Here is a 25,507-nt window from a genome sequence, read left to right as displayed (position 1 = left end):
CCTTGTAGGCCCGCCACGTGGAGTAGGCAGCTCTAAGCTCCTCCAGAATCTCACCCTTTTCCAGCAGAGAGCAGTTCAGCTTCCAGGAGCCCGGGCCAATGGGGAAGCCATGGCCCAGCACACCTTGAAAGTGAATGGCTCTGTGGTCAGAGAAGAAGCAGGGGACCATCGAGTGCCCACTCCGCCCAACCGCCCGAGAGGTAAACACAAAGTCAATCCTGGAACGCAGCGAGCCATCGGATCGGCACCATGAATAGTTCACGGATCCGTGTCCGATGGAGCCAACAACGTCCACAAAAGAGGCTTCGGTCACCATCTCAATGAGCAGTTTGGATGTGACGTCCAACTTGGCAGCCGTTCCAGAACTGCGTCCATCCTCCTCAATCGGGCAGTTGAAATCCCCGGCCATCACTACCGTCCTGGCGGTAGCGAGCTGAGGGCGCAGGGCTTGGAGGAGCTCCAGTCGATCGCTCTTCACAGGAGAAGCATACACATTGATGAACCTGACAGGTTCTCCCGCCCAGGTGCCATCCACGAGCAGTAACCTGCCGCAGACGATTTCCTGAACAGAGTCCAATGTGAAGGCGCTTCCCCTGATCAGCACGGCGACCCCCGCGGACCTACAGTCGCCTCCGCCGGACCAGTAGGATGGGCCATGGGTCCACTCCCTGGCCAGATGGTTGAAGGACCTAGAGGAGGGAAGGGAGCATTCCTGCAGGAAAAATACATCACTAGACTGAGTGTTAAGGAACGCAAAAATTGTCTGACGTCGGAACTTGTCTCTGATGCTCCTAACATTAATGGAAAAGATGTTAATGTTAGCAGTCATTGGAGGAAAGAGAAAGTTAGCGCAGGCGGTGTGCCTTAGTTACCACTCCGGTCGGGCGGTTCTTCCTCTTTGGCACCTGCTGGTAAGGGTATCTCCAGCAGACCCTCTTCTTCTAGCTGATCGAGCAGGGATGGTGCCTCAGTGGCTTCCGACTCCTCCATTTCTTCTTCAGCCACAAGGGACTCCACCATCTGCTCCAACACGTCCGGTTCTGGGAGGAGGCCATCCTCCTCTTCCTGGGGTGGATTGGGATCCACAATGAACAGCTTGGAAGGTTCTGCGACAGGACTATCTTCCACCTTCCTTTTCCTTTGGCCTGTACCTGAGGAGACAAGAGCTGGAAAATCCTCCTCGGTGAAAAGTGCAAGAGTGCTGAGGTCCTCTGCTCTCATGGTCTGGGGAGGGAGAGTGGGCTTTGGGGGGGGGGTGAGGAGACCAACTGAGGAGTAGGGAAATGAGGTGGAGGTAGTGGAATCCTCAGTAGGGTTGGCCGGGGGGGGAGGGGTTTGGACAGGGGTGACAGGGGGGGGGACCAGGGAGGGGGCAACAGTTTTCTTACCCTTTTTCCTGGACTCCGTGGCTGCTGGGGCATCGGCTGGAGCCACGGTCGCCGGGTTCTTGGCCGCCTTGTCCTTGGCCTCTGTGGCCTTGGTCGTAGCTGCCTTGGTCGACGAAGCTGTGACTACCCGATACTGGGTCACCGCGGCAACCCTTGCCCAGGATTTCTCCCGCTGTGGGCAGTCCTTGTAAAGGTGGTCCGCCTGTCCACATAGGTTGCAAGTCTTCTTCTTTGGGCAGTCCTTGGAGCTGTGTCCCGTCACCCGGCAAACCCTGCAGGCGTCCTCCTTGCAGGTCTTCATCGAATGCCCTTTCCCGCCACATTTCCTGCAGTTGTGTGGCATGTCCGGGTAGTAGATGAGACCAAAGGAGTTTCCCAGAGAGAATGTCGGGGGCAGGTGCTGGAGACCATCCTCGGATGCTGGTTCCCTGTAGAGTCGAACGGTTACTGACCACTTACCCGTCCAGAATCCGTTGCCGTTAAGGATGTGGGATGGCTCCCTCACCACTGTGCAGAGACGTCCCAGGAACGTGGAGATGTCTCTTCCTGGGGTGTGCGGGTTCCGCATGGAGACCGTGATCCTCTTCTCATCCCTCTGTATAGGACAGGATCCTAAAAAAGAATGAAAAGGGGAGTCCGGCATCGCTGCGTTCATCGCCTCCCAGTATCTCCTGCAGGCATTCACCGTGGCAAAGGTTACCAGAAAAATACCAGTCATGAAGGTCTGGACACTCAGGGTTTCCGCCCTGGAGAAGCCCTGATCCAGAATCATCTTCTTGCAGAACACGTCGCTGGACATGTCCGGCAACCTACCATCCACCGCCTTTAGCTTCAGGGCGACCGTCTGCCGCATCCAAGGCTCCAGGGTTGGAGCCTTTTCAGGCGGCGTCCGGGCTCCCTCCGGCTGGCTGGCGTCGGAGGTAGGGGCCTCTTGGGCCGAAGAAGCCTCTGGATGAGCCTTCCTGGAGGTCCCTGGGTCCTGAGCCTTCTTGGCTGCCTTCTCTGGCTTGCTTGCCATGGCTGGTTCCTGCTTGAGTTCCCGGAGCTGGATCTTGGATTCTTCTCCGGGTGTCTTCTCCCGCTGTGTTCCTCCTCGAAGTTCCTCTGGTCTCCCCAAGTCTTCTCCGAGCCTTCGTCTTCTTGCTTCTTTCTGCCAAGCTCTTCTTCCGTCCGATCTCCCTCTTCCGGTCTCGGCTGGGCTTCGGAGCTCGTCTCCCTGATCGTATCTCGTCAAGTGTAGCTAGCTCAGTTTGTTCTGATAAGAACAGATACTACACTTGATCTTAGCCAAAAGGCCGAGAAGCGATAACCAGAATTGGTTTGGGCCTCGAGTGGCACCCTGGCCTCAGCCGGACACATCTTAGGGAGAGAGAGTGAGAGGGAGACAAACCCACGCCTACAGAAGACATTTTGTCACCCAAGCCAACCCTTGAAAAGGCTGCTTTGCACAGCAAAAACACGAAGAATGGTGCGTTTTGCAGCCGCCGCCCACTGCAATGAATCTGAATAACTCCTCCTTTTGGGCACAAGCACCTCCCCTGCCCCTTGCAGTCTTTCCAATTCATGATACAAAAAGACGGACAGGACAGGTCGCCTGACTTTCCGTCACTGCCACCCTTTGCCATCCTTACCTGTAGAAAGCCCTTTCATCATCCCCAAACCCTAATCTTTTCCCTTCACTTCCCAGCCCCCAAACCCTGCCCTCTGAACCCTTCTCACCCCCCGCATCCCTTGTCCTGTGATCCCCCTACCACCCGGGAAAAAAACGGCTTGACCCCTCCTTCCACTAGCCCACCCTCCTACCCAAAGAGCAATTTCTACTGCGCAGCTGGCTTTCTAGGCAGCAGCGCTATTGTGATGTCATCGGGGGGCATTGTGACAAGCCGCCAGTGTTCCGTCTCTTCATGTTGTGCACTGTTCAAACGGAAAATACATCAACAGGCAGGCTACAGAAAAGCTTACTAACAAAGGTTAGAGAGGGGCTTTCTCAGAGGGCTTTTTACAGTTTGTCTATTCCCAATTAGCCGGTTTAGTATACTTAATGAAAGTACTAATTCTTTCATAGGTCGCCCATTCTTAGTATTTGACGTTCCTTATATTGTGGTATAAGGCTTTGCAGCAGGTTGCAACACACCAGTGGTCACTGCAGCAGCTGACTCCACTTTGTCCAAAAGGGATCTATTCCATTCAATTGCACATGATCTAGATTAGACTGACAACAAGATACTGCACGGGACATAGCAGAGTTGGTGAAGTTGAGTGGTGAGGAGTTTGCCATTTGGATGAATAAAGCAAGTAAAAAGTGTGAAAGATAAAAATTCATTTCAATTCGCTAATCGGGCTAATATGAATCAGGTGAATCGAGTTCTGCTTTTGGAAACTGGGTTAAGAAGGGGTGCACCGTTCCTGGAGGTACTGCAATACCAGGTCAATGCGTGGAGTGGACAGAGCAAGCTCTTTTTCCATCTCCCTGTTCTAAAAATCCATTTAATATATGGTCCCCAGATAGGGGACGTATCAGATATTAAACTGATAAGAACAGATCACGTTTCAAACAAGCTTTATTAAACTCATTAGTCGTCACAAACAAAAAGTCACGCATTAAATACAAAACACGGTTACTTGTGCACATGAAACGCATCATAAAAACCCCAAATCAGGTTTTTACAGGTACAGTAAAATATCACATAAAATCCCATAAACATACATAAAACCAGCATTTTACTTAAAACATGACATAAAATACATTAAAAGCAATATAGTAAAAAGACATATAAAATCACAAATTAAATATGATTATAAATACATAAAAGTGTTCCATATCTGGAGACACCATGCCTTTTTTGCTTCTATTGTTCCCTGATTTTTGCAATCTCTCAAATAATACGTGTACATGGTACATAATGCAAGACCTATACAGTCTTTTACAGGGATGCAATCATGCTTGAACAGTAAAATATTTCTGGTTTTCCATAGGGCCTCTTTAAAACTGTTAATTATGAGCCATGTGATTTTTGCCTGGTACATGGTAGGACAATCAATTATACCGTATAACACCACATCACAATTTAGGGTACGCAACTTGCACACCCATTTCAGGAGCGTGCCCACTGCCTGCCATACCTCTTGTGCGTAAGCACAATACCAGAACAGGTGGAACACCGTCTCCTCCTGTGCACACCTGTCTCCTGGACATCTGGCACTGGTCACAAGTCCCCTACGATGTTGGAAGGCCCTGGTGGGGAGACATTGGTGGACTATTTGCCAGGCCAGATCCTTTTGCATATTACTAAGAGCAGGGCATGAGACGTTGTTCCAAATTAATCGGCACCTAGACGGGGAAAAATTAGCCACATCCTCCATAATCTCATGACCCTTACAGGCAACTGTCAACTTACGCTGATTGGACAAAACTCCCTTGTCCACATTTATTAGATCATATTCAGATATAATAGTCTCTAAGATCTTATATTGTTTCGGAGGGGATAAAAGGACAGGACGATTAGGTAAAATATCAACATGTAGTTTTTTAAAAACATACCCCGTGCTGTACCTTAAAAAACATGCAAAAGCCCCGTCATTTTTCAGACAATTAAAGCAGAATACAAAGAACTTGATTAATAAAAACAGTTTAAGATCAGGCAGCCCCTTACCTCCGTTACCCTTACTCTTGCTGACAATCACCCTCCTCAGCTTCTCCATTTTAGAGCCCCACAAGAAATAAAAAATGGGTTTGAGAAGCCTCTTCAGGTAGAGGGAGTTGGGGGGCAACACCATTGCCGCAAACAGGATAATAGGGAATAAAACCATTTTTATCACAAGTATCTTCCCCTCCATGGACATTTTCCTTAGCTGCCAAAAAGAAATCTTTTTATTGATTTTATCTAATACTAAATCCCAATTTGTACATCCATCATTTCTTGCATCAAATTGTACACCCAAAATCTTAATACCATCAGTTTGGACTGGGATTTTAGGTGGCTCGGGCTCCCAGGGGCCAATAATCAAGCAGTCACACTTGTCAACATTCAGACGAAAGCCAGACCCTGCGCTGAATATCTCAGTGTTCAGGAGGGCCCTGTTCACAGCTGCAGAGCTTGCACAGTACACAGAGACATCATCCATATAGGCCAATGATTTTACCTGGTTTCCACCACCCCCTGGAATAGGGACCCCCCTGACCACCCTATCCTGCCGAAGGCGGCACAGAAGTGGTTCAATTGCGCATACAAACAACAGTGGGGACATGGGGCAGCCTTGTTTTACCCCAGACAGGAGGGCAACTTCCTTAGTGACAAAACCATTGACTAGTACCTGTGCATATGAATCCTTATATAGAAGCTTGATTTTGTCAATAAAAACTGTAGGGAAACCCATTCTTCTCAGAACATTAAAAAGATAAAAATGTGATACCCTGTCGAATGCCTTCATAAAATCAAGTGATAAAATAGCCATAGGTTGCTTACAGTCACTCTGATACCAGACCAGGTCCCGGATAAGATTCAGATGCTCCCAAATGGTTCTTCCAGGGATACCGCAGACCTGATCTGGGTGGATGACATGTTTAATGACTTTTTTCATTCTACTTGCAATCACTTTAGCTAAAATTTTGTATTCTGTATTTAAAAGGGAGATAGGCCTCCAGTTTTCCAACCTGGACCTATCACCTTTCTTAAAAATTAAGGTAATCACACATTTTCTCCATGATGAGGGTAAAACATCAGTCTTAAAAACTTCACTAAAAACTGCTAAAAGATCATTCTTAATAAAATCCCAAAAACAAAGATAAAACTCCATCGGGAGACCGTCCGACCCCGGGGCTTTACCTTTTTTAAAGTCTTTCACAGCCTCCTCAATCTCCCCATGATTTATGTCCACTGAAATTAATTGTTGATCCTCTTTGCTTAAAAACTGGGATAAAACATTAAGATTATCTTTAAAAGCAGATTCATCAGTAGTTTTAAGACTAAAAAGAGTACTATAAAAATTAAAAGCTTCATCCAGCATGCCTTGAACAGAAGACTGTCCTTCTAATTCTTGGATAAAATGTTTCCTCTCCCCCACTTTTTTAAAAAAATATCTGGAACATGTCTCTCCTTCCTCTAGATATTTGACATGGGAATTAAACACTATCTCTTTTCCCTTTTGTTCCAAAAACCTCTGTATTTCTATTTTAAGCTTGGAAATGTCCTCATCTACACCAGGTACCCCCCATGCCTTTAGTTTATGGAGGGTTTCCAACCGAACATTAAAATCTTTAAACCTACTTCTTTTTTCTCTGGCTTTCCGTTTCCCTACTTTAATAAAAAAATTCTTAATGCGCCATTTTACGCCCTCCCACCAGTTTAACATAGTTTGATTTGGGTGCTTTTTACTTCTCCAGATCTTATATTTTGCAATAAAGTCAGCCTTAGTTTTCTCGTCCTCTAATAAAGTCACATTCAACTTCCATGCACTCTTACCTATTTTTGGCTCTCCCTCGTGTTCCAACACCGCATGTAAGAGGGCGTGATCTGAAAAAATATTTTCAATCAATCCAGCAGCTTTTGGTACAAAGGTGTCTGTGGAGGAAAATAGGAAATCTATACGGGAATTCACAGAGCCACCCTTCCACGTATAACCCGGATCAGCTGAGTGAGTTTTTCTCCATACATCTTGCAAGTTAAAATCAGTTAACATATGTTTGACCTGACTAGAGGTTTTGTCAGGCCGTCTAGCCAGGTCGCCCCCCCCTCTCCCCTCTCCCAACATTAAACAGTTAAAATCCCCTCCCACCACCAAAGGAGAGGGACCTGTTAAAAACAAAGAAATGTCATTAAGAAGGGAGGCTCGCTCATTCTTATCTGGGGGGGCGTAAACATTTAAAAAACGACATAAAAACCCATTAAAAACAACATGAACTAATAATGCACGACCAGGTAAAATCTCAGTAACAGATAAAACATTAACATTTTTGTTTTTGAATAAAATACCCACGCCGGCGGCTTTGTTTGTGTTAGTCCCAGACCACACTGAGGGACCCATAAACCAGTCCTTTTTAAGGTCATCGTAGGTTAAATCGTGGCTTATACCACATTCCTGGAGAAAAAAAACTTCAAAGTTCAATGTCAATAGCCAGGCCAACAAAGCCGCCCTTCTAATTGGGCTTTTCAGGCTTCTCACGTTGAGTGAGGCAACACGAATTGCAGCCATTTATTGGTTCGTTGTTTAGTCCGAAATCTCAAATTCTGACCCATCAGATTCCACACAAAGAGATGAGACCGTTTTTAGGCTACACGTCTCATCAGAGTCCGAGACCTGATAGTTCGGGTCCATATTTGTGCCTGATGGACTGGGAACAGATTGTTCAATGAGGGTTTTACGCTTCTTACCCTCTGTTTCCAAGTCCTCACCAGCTCTTTTAGAACTGGCACTTAGGTCCATCTGGTCCGCCTCCAGTTGGACGTTTGGGACCTTTGGACCAACCTTCTCCATGGTTAAACTAACATCTGGGCGAACAACAAGGCCAGCATCATCCTGGACATCTGAGTAGACCTCACCGGAAACAGCTGTGGAAGCATCGGGGCGGGCATCACAGGGAACATCAATGTGGTCATCATGGTGAGCCTTTGGGTGGACATCTGGATGGACATCTGGATGGACATCTGGACGGACATCTGGACGGACATCTGGACGGACCTCCGGGTGGACCTCCGGGCGGACCTCCGGGTGGACATCCGGGCGGACATCCGGGCGGACATCTGGGTGGTGAACGCCACTTCCACCGGAATCCACCTGAGACACCGCTGACAAGTCAGGGGTCTCAGGAACCGCAGAACATTCCTGCTGCTTCTGCCCTCCCCCAGAACCGCTCTGAGGGGATCCCATCTCTCCACCAGGCGTAACCTGGACTTCTGCAAGAGAGGGTAATGATCCAACTGTGCTGGAAGTAGCTGGAACATTTGACTGGTTTCCTGAAGGAAGAACTGCTGTACCAGTCTTTTTACGCCCTGCAGTCACATCTGCAAAACTCATCCCGGAAGTCCCCATTTTGGCCAAGCCGCCTTTGACTGGCACTCCTGCGGAACCAGCCGCAGGTGCCTGAGGACCTCCTTGTCGCCTTGTCCGCAACGGGCAATTAGTGAAAAGATGGGTACCTGAGCCACATCCACTGCAAGTTTTTTCACTCTGGCACTCATTGGAGGCGTGCCCCCACCTGCCGCAGTTGTGTCACAGACTTCTCCGTTCATTTGTGCAATTTCTTTGCACATGACCAAGGCCGCCACATTTCCTACAATAGACTGGCTGTCCATTGTAAAACAAAGACCCATGGTTCCTACCCAGCACAACTGTGGATGGAGGATGCATTAGACCATCAATACTCCCCGAGTCGGGTCTGAACCGTACCAGGAACTTTCGCTTTCCGTTCCAGAACCCACTGTAGCCCATGACTCTCCCTGATGAACGCACCGAGGAGCAGTACCTGCTCAGGAAGAGCATGATGTCTTCCTCAGATACATGGGGGTTGTACATGTATACTACGAGTGGGACTTCGCCATCTCCATATAGGTACGTCACAGTCACTCCCTCCAACAGTCTACTGCACGTCTCTGCCTTAACTCGCTCCTGGAGTCTTCCACAGGCGGCCTTGGTCGTCAATGTGAGGATATAGATGGTTTGCCCCCTCTCCTGCAGGCAATATATATCCTCATTTCTCACGCCCAACAGGTTACGCATTACTTGGTTAACGAACTCAAGTGGATGCCCATAACCTACGTGGCCCTCGGGAACCTCGAACTTAACAGAGTTCGGTATCTGGCCGGAGCCAGTGGTAAAGCGCTGAATGCAAGGCATTTAGCAATTGGCAAAAGGCTTTCCGTCTCCACGGGCACGGCCTTTCGCCGGGGGATCACCTCTCGTTGCCCAAGGACTAATCCGGCTCCCCAATAGCAGCAGGGGGGTGAAGTCCCACCGTGAGGTGAAACGATCCCCCCAGGCCAAGGAGCCGGGTACCCTGGGCACCTTCCAGCCAAAACCAAACACAAAACAATCAAGCTCTGCATCTGATCTCAGCCAAAAGGCCGAGAAGCGATAACCAGAATTGGTTTGGGCCTCGAGTGGCACCCTGGCCTCAGCCGGACACATCTTAGGGAGAGAGAGTGAGAGGGAGACAAACCCACGCCTACAGAAGACATTTTGTCACCCAAGCCAACCCTTGAAAAGGCTGCTTTGCACAGCAAAAACACGAAGAATGGTGCGTTTTGCAGCCGCCGCCCACTGCAATGAATCTGAATAACTCCTCCTTTTGGGCACAAGCACCTCCCCTGCCCCTTGCAGTCTTTCCAATTCATGATACAAAAAGACGGACAGGACAGGTCGCCTGACTTTCCGTCACTGCCACCCTTTGCCATCCTTACCTGTAGAAAGCCCTTTCATCATCCCCAAACCCTAATCTTTTCCCTTCACTTCCCAGCCCCCAAACCCTGCCCTCTGAACCCTTCTCACCCCCCGCATCCCTTGTCCTGTGATCCCCCTACCACCCGGGAAAAAAACGGCTTGACCCCTCCTTCCACTAGCCCACCCTCCTACCCAAAGAGCAATTTCTACTGCGCAGCTGGCTTTCTAGGCAGCAGCGCTATTGTGATGTCATCGGGGGGCATTGTGACAAGCCGCCAGTGTTCCGTCTCTTCATGTTGTGCACTGTTCAAACGGAAAATACATCAACAGGCAGGCTACAGAAAAGCTTACTAACAAAGGTTAGAGAGGGGCTTTCTCAGAGGGCTTTTTACAGTTTGTCTATTCCCAATTAGCCGGTTTAGTATACTTAATGAAAGTACTAATTCTTTCATAGGTCGCCCATTCTTAGTATTTGACGTTCCTTATATTGTGGTATAAGGCTTTGCAGCAGGTTGCAACACACCAGTGGTCACTGCAGCAGCTGACTCCACTTTGTCCAAAAGGGATCTATTCCATTCAATTGCACATGATCTAGATTAGACTGACAACAAGATACTGCACGGGACATAGCAGAGTTGGTGAAGTTGAGTGGTGAGGAGTTTGCCATTTGGATGAATAAAGCAAGTAAAAAGTGTGAAAGATAAAAATTCATTTCAATTCGCTAATCGGGCTAATATGAATCAGGTGAATCGAGTTCTGCTTTTGGAAACTGGGTTAAGAAGGGGTGCACCGTTCCTGGAGGTACTGCAATACCAGGTCAATGCGTGGAGTGGACAGAGCAAGCTCTTTTTCCATCTCCCTGTTCTAAAAATCCATTTAATATATGGTCCCCAGATAGGGGACGTATCAGATATTAAACTGATAAGAACAGATGAGATTTCATCCGCAATTTTCAGAATCAAGATAGCCCCGAAGGCCAGCAGGCCACCACACAAAAGCGCAGTGCCTGGGTGATCGCCTCCCGAGCCCCGGAACCACCAGCCAAAAGGGGGACGTAAGCACCAAAAGGCGCAACAATCCCCAAGGCCGGCGGTTGTGCAAGCCCGGGCCCCTCCCAGCCAAGACCAAGGCAAACCCAATGAAGGGACTACACTTGATCTTAGCCAAAAGGCCGAGAAGCGATAACCAGAATTGGTTTGGGCCTCGAGTGGCACCCTGGCCTCAGCCGGACACATCTTAGGGAGAGAGAGTGAGAGGGAGACAAACCCACGCCTACAGAAGACATTTTGTCACCCAAGCCAACCCTTGAAAAGGCTGCTTTGCACAGCAAAAACACGAAGAATGGTGCGTTTTGCAGCCGCCGCCCACTGCAATGAATCTGAATAACTCCTCCTTTTGGGCACAAGCACCTCCCCTGCCCCTTGCAGTCTTTCCAATTCATGATACAAAAAGACGGACAGGACAGGTCGCCTGACTTTCCGTCACTGCCACCCTTTGCCATCCTTACCTGTAGAAAGCCCTTTCATCATCCCCAAACCCTAATCTTTTCCCTTCACTTCCCAGCCCCCAAACCCTGCCCTCTGAACCCTTCTCACCCCCCGCATCCCTTGTCCTGTGATCCCCCTACCACCCGGGAAAAAAACGGCTTGACCCCTCCTTCCACTAGCCCACCCTCCTACCCAAAGAGCAATTTCTACTGCGCAGCTGGCTTTCTAGGCAGCAGCGCTATTGTGATGTCATCGGGGGGCATTGTGACAAGCCGCCAGTGTTCCGTCTCTTCATGTTGTGCACTGTTCAAACGGAAAATACATCAACAGGCAGGCTACAGAAAAGCTTACTAACAAAGGTTAGAGAGGGGCTTTCTCAGAGGGCTTTTTACAGTTTGTCTATTCCCAATTAGCCGGTTTAGTATACTTAATGAAAGTACTAATTCTTTCATAGGTCGCCCATTCTTAGTATTTGACGTTCCTTATATTGTGGTATAAGGCTTTGCAGCAGGTTGCAACACACCAGTGGTCACTGCAGCAGCTGACTCCACTTTGTCCAAAAGGGATCTATTCCATTCAATTGCACATGATCTAGATTAGACTGACAACAAGATACTGCACGGGACATAGCAGAGTTGGTGAAGTTGAGTGGTGAGGAGTTTGCCATTTGGATGAATAAAGCAAGTAAAAAGTGTGAAAGATAAAAATTCATTTCAATTCGCTAATCGGGCTAATATGAATCAGGTGAATCGAGTTCTGCTTTTGGAAACTGGGTTAAGAAGGGGTGCACCGTTCCTGGAGGTACTGCAATACCAGGTCAATGCGTGGAGTGGACAGAGCAAGCTCTTTTTCCATCTCCCTGTTCTAAAAATCCATTTAATATATGGTCCCCAGATAGGGGACGTATCAGATATTAAACTGATAAGAACAGATTTTTTGATTTAATGAAGCTTTCCAAAGCACCACAAAAAATGCATGACCGAAGTCACACCAAAAACAGTGCAAAGGCTAGGATTCGTGTGGACCCCACCGTGAGGAGAGGGTCCCCAAAAATCAACCCCGTCCCTCCGAGCCAGAAGGCCACAGCAAGGGTCAGGGATCTTCGGTGCTCCCCCAAGCCGAAGCCTGGTTGAGCCTTGTCGTTGCTCCCAGCGTCCACCCAGGCATCTTACCCAAGTGGAGTAGAGAGCTACTAGTTGTTGGTTTCGCAGCCGAAACTGCCCGGACCGTCAACCGGTGTTGGTTTCTCAGCCCAAGGCTAACCGGACCTCCAACCGGGTGTTGGTTTCTCAGCCGAAGCTGACCCAGACCTCCAACCGGGTGTTGGTTTCTCAGCCGAAGCTGACCCAGACCTCCAACCGGGTGTTAGTTTCTCAGCCCAAAGCTGACCAGACCTCCGACCGGGATTATAAAAATTTCCCTTCCTAGCCAGAAGGCCGGGATAGGGTAATATGCTCAAAAAGTATGAAAAGGCAAGGTACGGTGTGCTACAGAGCCCAAGGCTTGCCGGGGTCCCAAGCCAGCAAGCTCAGACTCACTCCAGGGTCGTCAGTCCTGGGGCACGTTGTACCATAGCCCCCCACCCTTACTCAGTCTAATAGCCTCGATCCTGGTAGGGCCATGTTTTCCTCTAGATGAATATACTATCCACCCAGAGTACTAGCAAGCGCAACCTTCCAGTGTGCATTGTATCATTGTACTAAGGTGGCCTGGAGCTTAAACCACCTCTTCGAACAACACTACACTTGATCTTAGCCAAAAGGCCGAGAAGCGATAACCAGAATTGGTTTGGGCCTCGAGTGGCACCCTGGCCTCAGCCGGACACATCTTAGGGAGAGAGAGTGAGAGGGAGACAAACCCACGCCTACAGAAGACATTTTGTCACCCAAGCCAACCCTTGAAAAGGCTGCTTTGCACAGCAAAAACACGAAGAATGGTGCGTTTTGCAGCCGCCGCCCACTGCAATGAATCTGAATAACTCCTCCTTTTGGGCACAAGCACCTCCCCTGCCCCTTGCAGTCTTTCCAATTCATGATACAAAAAGACGGACAGGACAGGTCGCCTGACTTTCCGTCACTGCCACCCTTTGCCATCCTTACCTGTAGAAAGCCCTTTCATCATCCCCAAACCCTAATCTTTTCCCTTCACTTCCCAGCCCCCAAACCCTGCCCTCTGAACCCTTCTCACCCCCCGCATCCCTTGTCCTGTGATCCCCCTACCACCCGGGAAAAAAACGGCTTGACCCCTCCTTCCACTAGCCCACCCTCCTACCCAAAGAGCAATTTCTACTGCGCAGCTGGCTTTCTAGGCAGCAGCGCTATTGTGATGTCATCGGGGGGCATTGTGACAAGCCGCCAGTGTTCCGTCTCTTCATGTTGTGCACTGTTCAAACGGAAAATACATCAACAGGCAGGCTACAGAAAAGCTTACTAACAAAGGTTAGAGAGGGGCTTTCTCAGAGGGCTTTTTACAGTTTGTCTATTCCCAATTAGCCGGTTTAGTATACTTAATGAAAGTACTAATTCTTTCATAGGTCGCCCATTCTTAGTATTTGACGTTCCTTATATTGTGGTATAAGGCTTTGCAGCAGGTTGCAACACACCAGTGGTCACTGCAGCAGCTGACTCCACTTTGTCCAAAAGGGATCTATTCCATTCAATTGCACATGATCTAGATTAGACTGACAACAAGATACTGCACGGGACATAGCAGAGTTGGTGAAGTTGAGTGGTGAGGAGTTTGCCATTTGGATGAATAAAGCAAGTAAAAAGTGTGAAAGATAAAAATTCATTTCAATTCGCTAATCGGGCTAATATGAATCAGGTGAATCGAGTTCTGCTTTTGGAAACTGGGTTAAGAAGGGGTGCACCGTTCCTGGAGGTACTGCAATACCAGGTCAATGCGTGGAGTGGACAGAGCAAGCTCTTTTTCCATCTCCCTGTTCTAAAAATCCATTTAATATATGGTCCCCAGATAGGGGACGTATCAGATATTAAACTGATAAGAACAGATGAGATTTCATCCGCAAATTTCAGAAAACGGTCATCGGCCACCACACAAAAGCGCAGAGCCGCAGGTGATCGCCTCCCGAGCCCAGGAACCACCAGCCATAAGGGGACGTAAGCACCAAAAGGCGCAACAATCCCCGAGGCTGGCGGTTGTGCAAGCCCGGGCCCCTCCCAGCCAAGACCAAGGCAAACCCAATGAAGGGACTACACTTGATCTTAGCCAAAAGGCCGAGAAGCGATAACCAGAATTGGTTTGGGCCTCGAGTGGCACCCTGGCCTCAGCCGGACACATCTTAGGGAGAGAGAGTGAGAGGGAGACAAACCCACGCCTACAGAAGACATTTTGTCACCCAAGCCAACCCTTGAAAAGGCTGCTTTGCACAGCAAAAACACGAAGAATGGTGCGTTTTGCAGCCGCCGCCCACTGCAATGAATCTGAATAACTCCTCCTTTTGGGCACAAGCACCTCCCCTGCCCCTTGCAGTCTTTCCAATTCATGATACAAAAAGACGGACAGGACAGGTCGCCTGACTTTCCGTCACTGCCACCCTTTGCCATCCTTACCTGTAGAAAGCCCTTTCATCATCCCCAAACCCTAATCTTTTCCCTTCACTTCCCAGCCCCCAAACCCTGCCCTCTGAACCCTTCTCACCCCCCGCATCCCTTGTCCTGTGATCCCCCTACCACCCGGGAAAAAAACGGCTTGACCCCTCCTTCCACTAGCCCACCCTCCTACCCAAAGAGCAATTTCTACTGCGCAGCTGGCTTTCTAGGCAGCAGCGCTATTGTGATGTCATCGGGGGGCATTGTGACAAGCCGCCAGTGTTCCGTCTCTTCATGTTGTGCACTGTTCAAACGGAAAATACATCAACAGGCAGGCTACAGAAAAGCTTACTAACAAAGGTTAGAGAGGGGCTTTCTCAGAGGGCTTTTTACAGTTTGTCTATTCCCAATTAGCCGGTTTAGTATACTTAATGAAAGTACTAATTCTTTCATAGGTCGCCCATTCTTAGTATTTGACGTTCCTTATATTGTGGTATAAGGCTTTGCAGCAGGTTGCAACACACCAGTGGTCACTGCAGCAGCTGACTCCACTTTGTCCAAAAGGGATCTATTCCATTCAATTGCACATGATCTAGATTAGACTGACAACAAGATACTGCACGGGACATAGCAGAGTTGGTGAAGTTGAGTGGTGAGGAGTTTGCCATTTGGATGAATAAAGCAAGTAAAAAGTGTGAAAGATAAAAATTCATTTCAATTCGCTAATCGGGCTAATATGAATCAGGTGAATCGAGTTCTGCTTTTGGAAACTGGGTTAAGAAGGGGTGCACCGTTCCTGGAGGTACTGCAATACCAGGTCAATGCGTGGAGTGGACAGAGCAAGCTCTTTTTCCATCTCCCTGTTCTAAAAATCCATTTAATATATGGTCCCCAGATAGGGGACGTATCAGATATTAAACTGATAAGAACAGATGAGATTTCATCCGCAAATTTCAGAAAACGGTCATCGGCCACCACACAAAAGCGCAGTGCCGCAGGTGATCGCCTCCCGAGCCCAGGAACCACCAGCCATAAGGGGACGTAAGCACCAAAAGGCGCAACAATCCCCGAGGCCGGCGGTTGTGCAAGCCCGGGCCCCTCCCAGCCAAGACCAAGGCAAACCCAATGAAGGGACTACACTTGATCTTAGCCAAAAGGCCGAGAAGCGATAACCAGAATTGGTTTGGGCCTCGAGTGGCACCCTGGCCTCAGCCGGACACATCTTAGGGAGAGAGAGTGAGAGGGAGACAAACCCACGCCTACAGAAGACATTTTGTCACCCAAGCCAACCCTTGAAAAGGCTGCTTTGCACAGCAAAAACACGAAGAATGGTGCGTTTTGCAGCCGCCGCCCACTGCAATGAATCTGAATAACTCCTCCTTTTGGGCACAAGCACCTCCCCTGCCCCTTGCAGTCTTTCCAATTCATGATACAAAAAGACGGACAGGACAGGTCGCCTGACTTTCCGTCACTGCCACCCTTTGCCATCCTTACCTGTAGAAAGCCCTTTCATCATCCCCAAACCCTAATCTTTTCCCTTCACTTCCCAGCCCCCAAACCCTGCCCTCTGAACCCTTCTCACCCCCCGCATCCCTTGTCCTGTGATCCCCCTACCACCCGGGAAAAAAACGGCTTGACCCCTCCTTCCACTAGCCCACCCTCCTACCCAAAGAGCAATTTCTACTGCGCAGCTGGCTTTCTAGGCAGCAGCGCTATTGTGATGTCATCGGGGGGCATTGTGACAAGCCGCCAGTGTTCCGTCTCTTCATGTTGTGCACTGTTCAAACGGAAAATACATCAACAGGCAGGCTACAGAAAAGCTTACTAACAAAGGTTAGAGAGGGGCTTTCTCAGAGGGCTTTTTACAGTTTGTCTATTCCCAATTAGCCGGTTTAGTATACTTAATGAAAGTACTAATTCTTTCATAGGTCGCCCATTCTTAGTATTTGACGTTCCTTATATTGTGGTATAAGGCTTTGCAGCAGGTTGCAACACACCAGTGGTCACTGCAGCAGCTGACTCCACTTTGTCCAAAAGGGATCTATTCCATTCAATTGCACATGATCTAGATTAGACTGACAACAAGATACTGCACGGGACATAGCAGAGTTGGTGAAGTTGAGTGGTGAGGAGTTTGCCATTTGGATGAATAAAGCAAGTAAAAAGTGTGAAAGATAAAAATTCATTTCAATTCGCTAATCGGGCTAATATGAATCAGGTGAATCGAGTTCTGCTTTTGGAAACTGGGTTAAGAAGGGGTGCACCGTTCCTGGAGGTACTGCAATACCAGGTCAATGCGTGGAGTGGACAGAGCAAGCTCTTTTTCCATCTCCCTGTTCTAAAAATCCATTTAATATATGGTCCCCAGATAGGGGACGTATCAGATATTAAACTGATAAGAACAGATTTTTTTTTTTTTTTTTTTTTTGAAGGATGAGTTTGAAAATAACAAAGTGACCGCCTCTCGTTGCCCAGGTAACTGTCCGTCACAAGAGGGCTATGACATCCTACGATGCACACTCCCCCAAGGCCAGCAGTTGTGCAATACCCTGGCACCTTTCAGCACCAACCAAGGTAGTACCCTCCCAAACTACACTTGATCTTAGCCAAAAGGCCGAGAAGCGATAACCAGAATTGGTTTGGGCCTCGAGTGGCACCCTGGCCTCAGCCGGACACATCTTAGGGAGAGAGAGTGAGAGGGAGACAAACCCACGCCTACAGAAGACATTTTGTCACCCAAGCCAACCCTTGAAAAGGCTGCTTTGCACTGCAAAAACACGAAGAATGGTGCGTTTTGCAGCCGCCGCCCACTGCAATGAATCTGAATAACTCCTCCTTTTGGGCACAAGCACCTCCCCTGCCCCTTGCAGTCTTTCCAATTCATGATACAAAAAGACGGACAGGACAGGTCGCCTGACTTTCCGTCACTGCCACCCTTTGCCATCCTTACCTGTAGAAAGCCCTTTCATCATCCCCAAACCCTAATCTTTTCCCTTCACTTCCCAGCCCCCAAACCCTGCCCTCTGAACCCTTCTCACCCCCCGCATCCCTTGTCCTGTGATCCCCCTACCACCCGGGAAAAAAACGGCTTGACCCCTCCTTCCACTAGCCCACCCTCCTACCCAAAGAGCAATTTCTACTGCGCAGCTGGCTTTCTAGGCAGCAGCGTTATTGTGATGTCATCGGGGGGCATTGTGACAAGCCGCCAGTGTTCCGTCTCTTCATGTTGTGCACTGTTCAAACGGAAAATACATCAACAGGCAGGCTACAGAAAAGCTTACTAACAAAGGTTAGAGAGGGGCTTTCTCAGAGGGCTTTTTACAGTTTGTCTATTCCCAATTAGCCGGTTTAGTATACTTAATGAAAGTACTAATTCTTTCATAGGTCGCCCATTCTTAGTATTTGACGTTCCTTATATTGTGGTATAAGGCTTTGCAGCAGGTTGCAACACACCAGTGGTCACTGCAGCAGCTGACTCCACTTTGTCCAAAAGGGATCTATTCCATTCAATTGCACATGATCTAGATTAGACTGACAACAAGATACTGCACGGGACATAGCAGAGTTGGTGAAGTTGAGTGGTGAGGAGTTTGCCATTTGGATGAATAAAGCAAGTAAAAAGTGTGAAAGATAAAAATTCATTTCAATTCGCTAATCGGGCTAATATGAATCAGGTGAATCGAGTTCTGCTTTTGGAAACTGGGTTAAGAAGGGGTGCACCGTTCCTGGAGGTACTGCAATACCAGGTCAATGCGTGGAGTGGACAGAGCAAGCTCTTTTTCCATCTCCCTGTTCTAAAAATCCATTTAATATATGGTCCCCAGATAGGGGACGTATCAGATATTAAACTGATAAGAACAGATTTTTTTTTTTTTTTTTTTTTTTTTTAAACCATTCAGGTTGCGTAATCATCCAGAATCAGAAGTGTCACCTCAGAGAGGTTTCACAACTTAACCGGATGCAACGTAAACTCATCCTCATGGCAATTTTATTTCAAAAGAGTGATAAAAATGTGTATAACACACCCATAGCCGTAAATCAGTAACCAAAAGCAGAAAAGTATAAACCATTACACCCAGTGTTTCCATTTCAGAAATTTCCATTCACCCTCAGCATCCATACCTCTTTCACCATCCCATTTATAGCAGAAATACAGTTTGTCCAAAACCATCCTGACACAATCATTCACTTCAAGATTCTCATTCCTATATACATACAAATTCCTGGTATTCCACAGAACTTCCTTCACACATGCCAGAAACAACCAAAACACTCTTTCTTTCCTCGTGCTCAAGCTACACAGACCAAACATAACCATTTTAGCTGTTAAAGCTCTTACACCCGTCAACTCCCAACACAACTTACCCAAATTACTCCATACGTCCTTTGCATGTCCACAAGACCAGAAAACATGTTCCACATCTTCAGTATCACCACATCCAGTCCTCGGGCACCTCTCTGAGGGTACCAATCCCCTCCTCTTCTGAACAGATCTTACCGGCAGCACACCATGCCAAGACATCCATAACAGATCTTTCTGTTTGTTAGAGATTTCATACTTTTTCAGTTTTTCCCATACTTCCTCATACTCAGCAGATTTCAAACCACTGATACCACATGCAAAACCGTCCACACACAACCTTTTTATCTCCTTTTTCTCCTTCATGAACTGACTCACAGTAAACTTCTCAAGTCTGAACTTCTTCACAAACAGCTCAACAAACAGGTACCACTCAGGACAAATGAAGGCAAAAGGTTTCCTCAGATCCTGCACAGTCCACTTCAGCCTTCCTAGCATAGAACCTGCTTGATACTTCTGTGGCGCCCCTGACCTGGTCAGGCACCACAGGGTATTGCACCCGTGCGGGAACAATGCTTCCAGGTAATCTCCAAAGGCCAGGATGAGGTGCACACACAAACATATAGTGACCAGGCCTCCCACATTACCAGAGGGGACCCTTGGGTAGCCAGCAGGGGTTAACTTCCAATTCCCAGCTGGGGGTGTGTTCAGGGGCTGGTTGCTAGGAAGCAGGGCAGAGAGAGAGAGGAGGGGAGTCGAGAGCAGAAGGTTGAAGTGTAAGGAGGGGAGCAGAGAAGCTCTCGGGTAGACAGGTCCTGAGGAGTGCTGTAGCTGGAAGCGGAGGAGAACGGAGTACCGTGGGTCGGCCTGAAGAGCATCCAGAGAAAGAGGGGTGGCTGAGTACGGAGATCCCGGTATCCGAGCACATAAGGGGAACTAGATCCCCAGTCCAGGCAGCAAACTAGCCAGAGCTGCTCAATCTACAGGTGGGGATACTCCAGGCCCCCACCACTACTACGTAGCGCTCGGGCCAGGCAGCAATCAGCAGGCCCATAAGGGGACAGGGCCAGAAGCCATCCCACCAAGGCCACGCTGCCGGCAGACGAGCCAGAGAGAGGGGAGCAGGGTGGTAACAGCTTCCCTGGAGGGGTCCTACCACGCTCCAAGCAAAGGATCCTCCTAAAACAGAAGGGGTGCAAGGAAGGCGAGTGGACAGCTACCCTCAGAACGGCCTCCTGGAATTCCTGGTTCCACCTGGTTATCACAGTGTCGCCCGGGCATCTCACCGTGACCTCCCAACAGTGAGTAAACACATTGAAAGACTTTTAGACTGTGTTTGAGTCATTCTGCGACTTGTGGTACTACAAACCTACACAGGGCCCTGGGGCTTGCCTCACTCTCAGGAGGCTACTACATCCGACTGCACCCACCATCAGCCCCAGGCGTCCCCTAACCTGCAGTGGCGGTCCCCACTGACCGCAATACTGAGAGTGGCGTCACGATCAAAACCGAAGATTCCCTACCTGTGACCAGCACCAGCTACGTGGAGTCCCTGAAGGTATGCACCGATACAACACCTGTGGGGCTTCACATCTGGCGTCACGAACAGGATAAGGACTAGACCTGTTCAGACAGGTGACCGTGTGCCTCAGAGGTCCGACCGCAAAAATTGAACCGCCGCCATATTGCCATCTTCAAAAGCGCGCGCTGCAGCCCGCGCGAGGGAGAAGAGCACCGCCCACGAAGAGGTGTGGCCGACCCAGAATCCCCACAATTCAGAGAGCGTTCTGACCCAGGAAGTGGAAAGGGAGCGCGGGGATTTCTGAAGAAAAATGGACGCTGCAGGAGGTAATGCCCCTGGACAGGGCGACGCAGCCCGAGCGATGCCAGCCCCTGTCGCGCTGGACGCCGCAGCGCCTGGTGCCGGTGCCGCGGTCGCAGCTGCGCCGGCCGAAGTCGCCCCCATAATGCCAGTGTCCTTGTTGTATGCCCCAGGAGCGCAATGGCTGCCTCAATACGCCGGTAAAATAGACACGCTGACCGGGTTTAAGAAAAAGATCAACACCCTGCTAGACATGCACGCGATGACTGGTAAACAGAGGGCCGCTGTGGTGCTGGGACAATTGACTGGAGCAGCAGAATTGGAAGCTGAGTCCTGGGCCAATGATGACCGGAGCTCTGTTGAGACCATCTTTGCCAAACTAGCAGCTGCTTTTGAACACCGCACGGAGGGAGAGCTGAGAACGGACTTCTATCACTGCCGTCAGAAGTCCCAAGATAGTATAAGAGACTATGCCCTCAGGCTGCAGGCTGCACTACGGGCTCTCAAGCTGGTGGACCCTGTCAGTGACCAGGAAGGAAACCGGATGATGAAGGAACAATTCCTGCGGGGCCTGCGCTCTCCTGAGGATGGGAAGCAGATGAAGCTGTGGTCCCTAGAACACCCTGACGTGGACTTTGCCATTCTGAAAGACCGGGCAGTGAAAGCACTCCAACCCCCTGTGGACACCGACCCTGCCAGTTCCACGGCTGCAGGAGCGGAATCCTCCACGCAGGCCCTGATGACTGCAAAAGGACTCAACGCGCCAGCAGAGACCATAAGTACGCTATCCTCCCAGGTGCAGCAGCTCACTAAGGACGTTGCACAAATCCTGAAAGCAATGCAGTTGCCCTCAGAGACCAAAGTCCCTCATCAGATCCTGCTAGCCGACAACCCAGAGGACGTCCCTTGGATGCGGAGGAGAAGGGGTCCCCCAACTCGAGGCAGGAGCAGTGATCGCTATGACTCAGCTGGACAACCCATCTGTCGTCGTTGCCAGAAGGCAGGCCACTATGCAAGGGCCTGTCCTTTAAACGAGTCAAACCTGGGGCCGAGGGCCAGTCCTCAGGATTAAGAAGATCAGGCCCAAGTCGCTGCTGTGATCAGTACGTGGGTGGACGTCCTGTCCTGTCAATCGTCCTGGACGGGATCCCTACCCCGGCATTATTGGACACCGGTTCTCAGGTCACCACGATCCCGTATGTCCTTTATCGTAGGTTTTGGTCGGACGACGATCTCCGACCACCGGACCCCTCCCTTACCATCTATGCTGCCAACGGACAACCTATAGACCAGATCGGGGTCAAAGAGGTAACCATAAAGGTGGGAAGGCAGGAAATGAAGGGACAAGGACTGATTGTTGTGGACACTGATGTTAGAGAAAGGAACCCGCAAATGATTTTAGGCACTAATGTCATAGAAAATTGCCTAGGGGAAGTGTTGTTGTTGCTTCACCAGATTGTTGAAGGTGCTGACGGCAGGTCGCAAAGAGCCTTGCAAAAGGAGATCCGAATCATTCTGAGGAAGCAACAGGTAAAACAGACTGGCGGTGAGATTGGTAGTGTACGGGTGATGGATGCTAACCCCATTGTGATACCCCCACGGAGTGAAATGATGATGTGGTGTAGAGCAGCGGTAGGTCTCAGAGGACAGGATTACCAGGCTGTACTAGAGCCCACTCATTCAGACCACTGGCCCACGATTCTGACAGCCAGGGGGGTAGTTGATGTACACAAGGGACGAGTGCCTGTGCGAGTGTTGAACTGTGGGGAGGAGGAAGCCAGACTACCAAGGTACGCTACCATAGCCAAACTGTTTACATGTTCAGATGACGCCATAACACCCGTAGGTTCCCTGACACAAGCTGACTCAACAGAGGACGAGACCTCCCAAAAGCAGTTAGAGGATTGGTGCCAGAAACTACACGTGGGGACTGACTCTACACCCGACTACCAGAAACATGGGGTTTACAGGGTCGTGCAGGAATATGAGCAGGTCTTTAGTAAGAACCCACTAGACTTCGGTAGGATCAAAGGGGTGCAACATCACATACCCACAGGCAGTCATCCTCCCATTAAGGAAAGACATAGGCCTATTCCACCAGCCCATTACCAGCGTACAAAGGACATGCTGAAGGACATGAAGGAGGCAGGCGTCATAAGGGACAGTTGTAGCCCCTGGGCAGCTCCCCTGGTCCTGGTAAGAAAGAAGGATGGCACGATGAGGATGTGTGTGGATTACAGACGGATAAATCAGATAACACACAAGGATGCCTACCCTTTGCCAAGGATAGAGGAATCCCTCGCTGCCTTGAAAGCCTCTAACTACTTTTCTACCCTAGATCTTACTAGTGGCTACTGGCAAGTATCTGTAGCAGAAGAAGATCGGGAGAAGACGGCCTTCACCACCCCAATGGGCCTCTGTGAGTTCAACAGCATGCCATTTGGACTCTGCAATGCCCCCGGGACCTTCCAGAGGCTTATGGAATGCTGCCTAGGGCACCTCAACTTTGAAACCGTCCTGCTCTACCTGGATGATGTCATCGTGTACTCCAAGACCTACGAGGACCACCTGAAACACCTGGCTGAAGTCTTTGAAGCACTATCCCGATATGGAATGAAGCTGAAACCATCCAAGTGCCATCTACTGAAGCCAAAGGTCCAGTACCTAGGTCACGTGGTCAGTGCAGAAGGAGTAGCACCGGACCCAGAGAAGGTCACGGTCATCCAGGAATGGCCCACACCTACTACCGTCCGGGAGGTACGTCAGTTCCTTGGCTTGGTAGGCTACTACAGAAGGTTCATCAAGGGCTACACGAAAATGGCAGCGCCTTTGCAAGAGCTCCTGGTAGGCCACCCAAAGAAGAAAGGAAAGATCTCCGGCCCGCCATTTCACTGGGGAGAAGCAGAAGAACACTCCTTCAGACAAATGAAAGGGGCCTTGACGGGTGAAGAGATCCTAGCCTACCCTGACTACAGTCTGCCATTCGTACTGTACACCGATGCCAGTAATGTGGGACTGGGAGCAGTGCTTTCACAGGTGCAGGGAGGCAAAGAGCGTGTGATTGCTTACGCCAGCAGGAAGCTCAGGCCTACTGAAAGAAACCCAGAGAATTATAGCTCATTCAAGCTAGAGTTCCTGGCCATGGTATGGGCTATCACAGAGCGGTTCAAGCACTACCTGGCAGCCACCAAATTCACTGTCTTCACGGACAACAACCCCCTGACCCACTTGGATACTGCTAAATTGGGTGCCATGGAGCAGCGTTGGGTAGCCCGAATGGCGAATTATGACTTTACTGTCAAGTATCGAGCTGGCCGCAAGAACGGCAACGCAGATGCTCTGTCCAGGATGCCTCACCTAGCGGACGAGGGTGAAGATGAAGATGATCTTGAAGAGATTGAGCTGCCAGCGTTCCATCGCCATGGAGCAAAACAGTGTCGGCAGTCGCGTGCCAACCGCCAAGAGGTGACCCTAAACCCACTACCTCACTACAACTGGAAGGAGACCCAGGAAAATGATCCAGCGGTAGGCTTGGTAAAGAAACTGATCAGCCAGCCTGGCGCCAGCCTTGACAAAGGAGCCCCACCTGAGGCACAGTACCTGTGGAAGGAGAGGGGTCGATTATTCATCTATCAAGACAAACTTTACAGGAGCATCATTGACCCGAGGACGCATGAGAAGGTGTGGCAAGTGATTGTACCACAGAAGGATACGAGGATGGTGCTAGAAGCCTATCACAATGGTGCAGGCCACTTTGGGTGGAAGAAACTGGAGGCCCTACTCAAAGTAAGATTCTACTGGGTGGGCATGAGATCTGCCCTAGAGAAGTGGTGTCGGAACTGCGGGCCCTGCAATCTTAGAAGAAAAGATCAGCACCGCCAGAGAGCACCACTCCAGCCAATCCAAACTAAACGGCCTCTGGAGATCGTGGCCCTGGACCATGTAAAGTTGGCACCCAGCAGACAAGGCTACAACTACGCTCTCACTATGGTTGACCACTACTCCAGATTCCTGGTGGTAGTACCAGTCAAGGACTTGACAGGTCAAACTGCAGCCAAAGCGTTCCAGACACACTTCTGTCGACCACATGGCTATCCAGATCAAGTGCTCACTGACCAAGGACCCGCCTTTGAAGCTGAAGTGTTTAAGGAGTTTTGTAACCTATACGGCTGCCAGAAGATCCGTACTACGGCTTACCATCCCCAGGCCAATGGCATGTGCGAGAAGATGAACCACATCATTCTCGATCTTCTGAAGACGCTCCCATTGGAGGAACGAAGTCAATGGCCGGAGAAACTGCCCGATCTAGTGGACATGTATAACAACATCCCTGTGAGTTCCACGAACTGCACACCGGCATACCTGATGAGGGCCAGACCAGGGAGATTGCCAGTAGATCTGGAAATGGGAGTTGAAACCCCTGAAGACCATCTACAAGGTGCTGATTGGGATTCCAACCGCCAAGCCCAATACAAGAAAGTACAAGAGTGCGTGGAGCGAAGTCTGACTCAGCAGCGTGAGAAACAAGAAAAGGCCTACAATCGAAAAGCACCTGCTGTTCCTTTGATGCCAGGAGACATAGT

At 49.6% G+C, this 25,507-nt stretch overlaps 7 non-coding genes and 1 pseudogene across 7 annotated transcripts; all 8 read right to left on the bottom strand.

The window, feature by feature from the left end:
• Positions 1-2,605: 2,605 nt before the first annotated feature.
• Positions 2,606-2,695, bottom strand: LOC142264246 (U2 spliceosomal RNA; annotated as a pseudogene).
• A 1,083-nt stretch (positions 2,696-3,778) lies between these two features.
• Positions 3,779-3,969, bottom strand: LOC142264307 (U2 spliceosomal RNA). Its single transcript, XR_012730843.1, has one exon. It is a non-coding gene; the product is annotated as a U2 spliceosomal RNA (small nuclear RNA).
• A 6,574-nt stretch (positions 3,970-10,543) lies between these two features.
• LOC142264300 (U2 spliceosomal RNA) lies at positions 10,544-10,727 on the bottom strand. The gene has a single exon (XR_012730837.1). It is a non-coding gene; the product is annotated as a U2 spliceosomal RNA (small nuclear RNA).
• A 1,303-nt stretch (positions 10,728-12,030) lies between these two features.
• LOC142264261 (U2 spliceosomal RNA) lies at positions 12,031-12,224 on the bottom strand. The gene has a single exon (XR_012730808.1). It is a non-coding gene; the product is annotated as a U2 spliceosomal RNA (small nuclear RNA).
• Positions 12,225-14,109: 1,885 nt separating this feature from the next.
• LOC142264286 (U2 spliceosomal RNA) lies at positions 14,110-14,294 on the bottom strand. Its single transcript, XR_012730827.1, has one exon. It is a non-coding gene; the product is annotated as a U2 spliceosomal RNA (small nuclear RNA).
• Positions 14,295-15,582: 1,288 nt separating this feature from the next.
• Positions 15,583-15,767, bottom strand: LOC142264285 (U2 spliceosomal RNA). Its single transcript, XR_012730826.1, has one exon. It is a non-coding gene; the product is annotated as a U2 spliceosomal RNA (small nuclear RNA).
• A 1,288-nt stretch (positions 15,768-17,055) lies between these two features.
• On the bottom strand, positions 17,056-17,251 carry LOC142264236 (U2 spliceosomal RNA). Its single transcript, XR_012730801.1, has one exon. It is a non-coding gene; the product is annotated as a U2 spliceosomal RNA (small nuclear RNA).
• A 1,260-nt stretch (positions 17,252-18,511) lies between these two features.
• Positions 18,512-18,697, bottom strand: LOC142264237 (U2 spliceosomal RNA). The gene has a single exon (XR_012730802.1). It is a non-coding gene; the product is annotated as a U2 spliceosomal RNA (small nuclear RNA).
• Positions 18,698-25,507: the final 6,810 nt, after the last annotated feature.

The sequence above is a fragment of the Anomaloglossus baeobatrachus genome, unplaced genomic scaffold, assembly GCF_048569485.1.
Source record: "Anomaloglossus baeobatrachus isolate aAnoBae1 unplaced genomic scaffold, aAnoBae1.hap1 Scaffold_263, whole genome shotgun sequence".
NCBI lineage: Eukaryota > Metazoa > Chordata > Amphibia > Anura > Aromobatidae > Anomaloglossus > Anomaloglossus baeobatrachus.
This window is presented reverse-complemented; position numbering and strand designations above follow the sequence as displayed.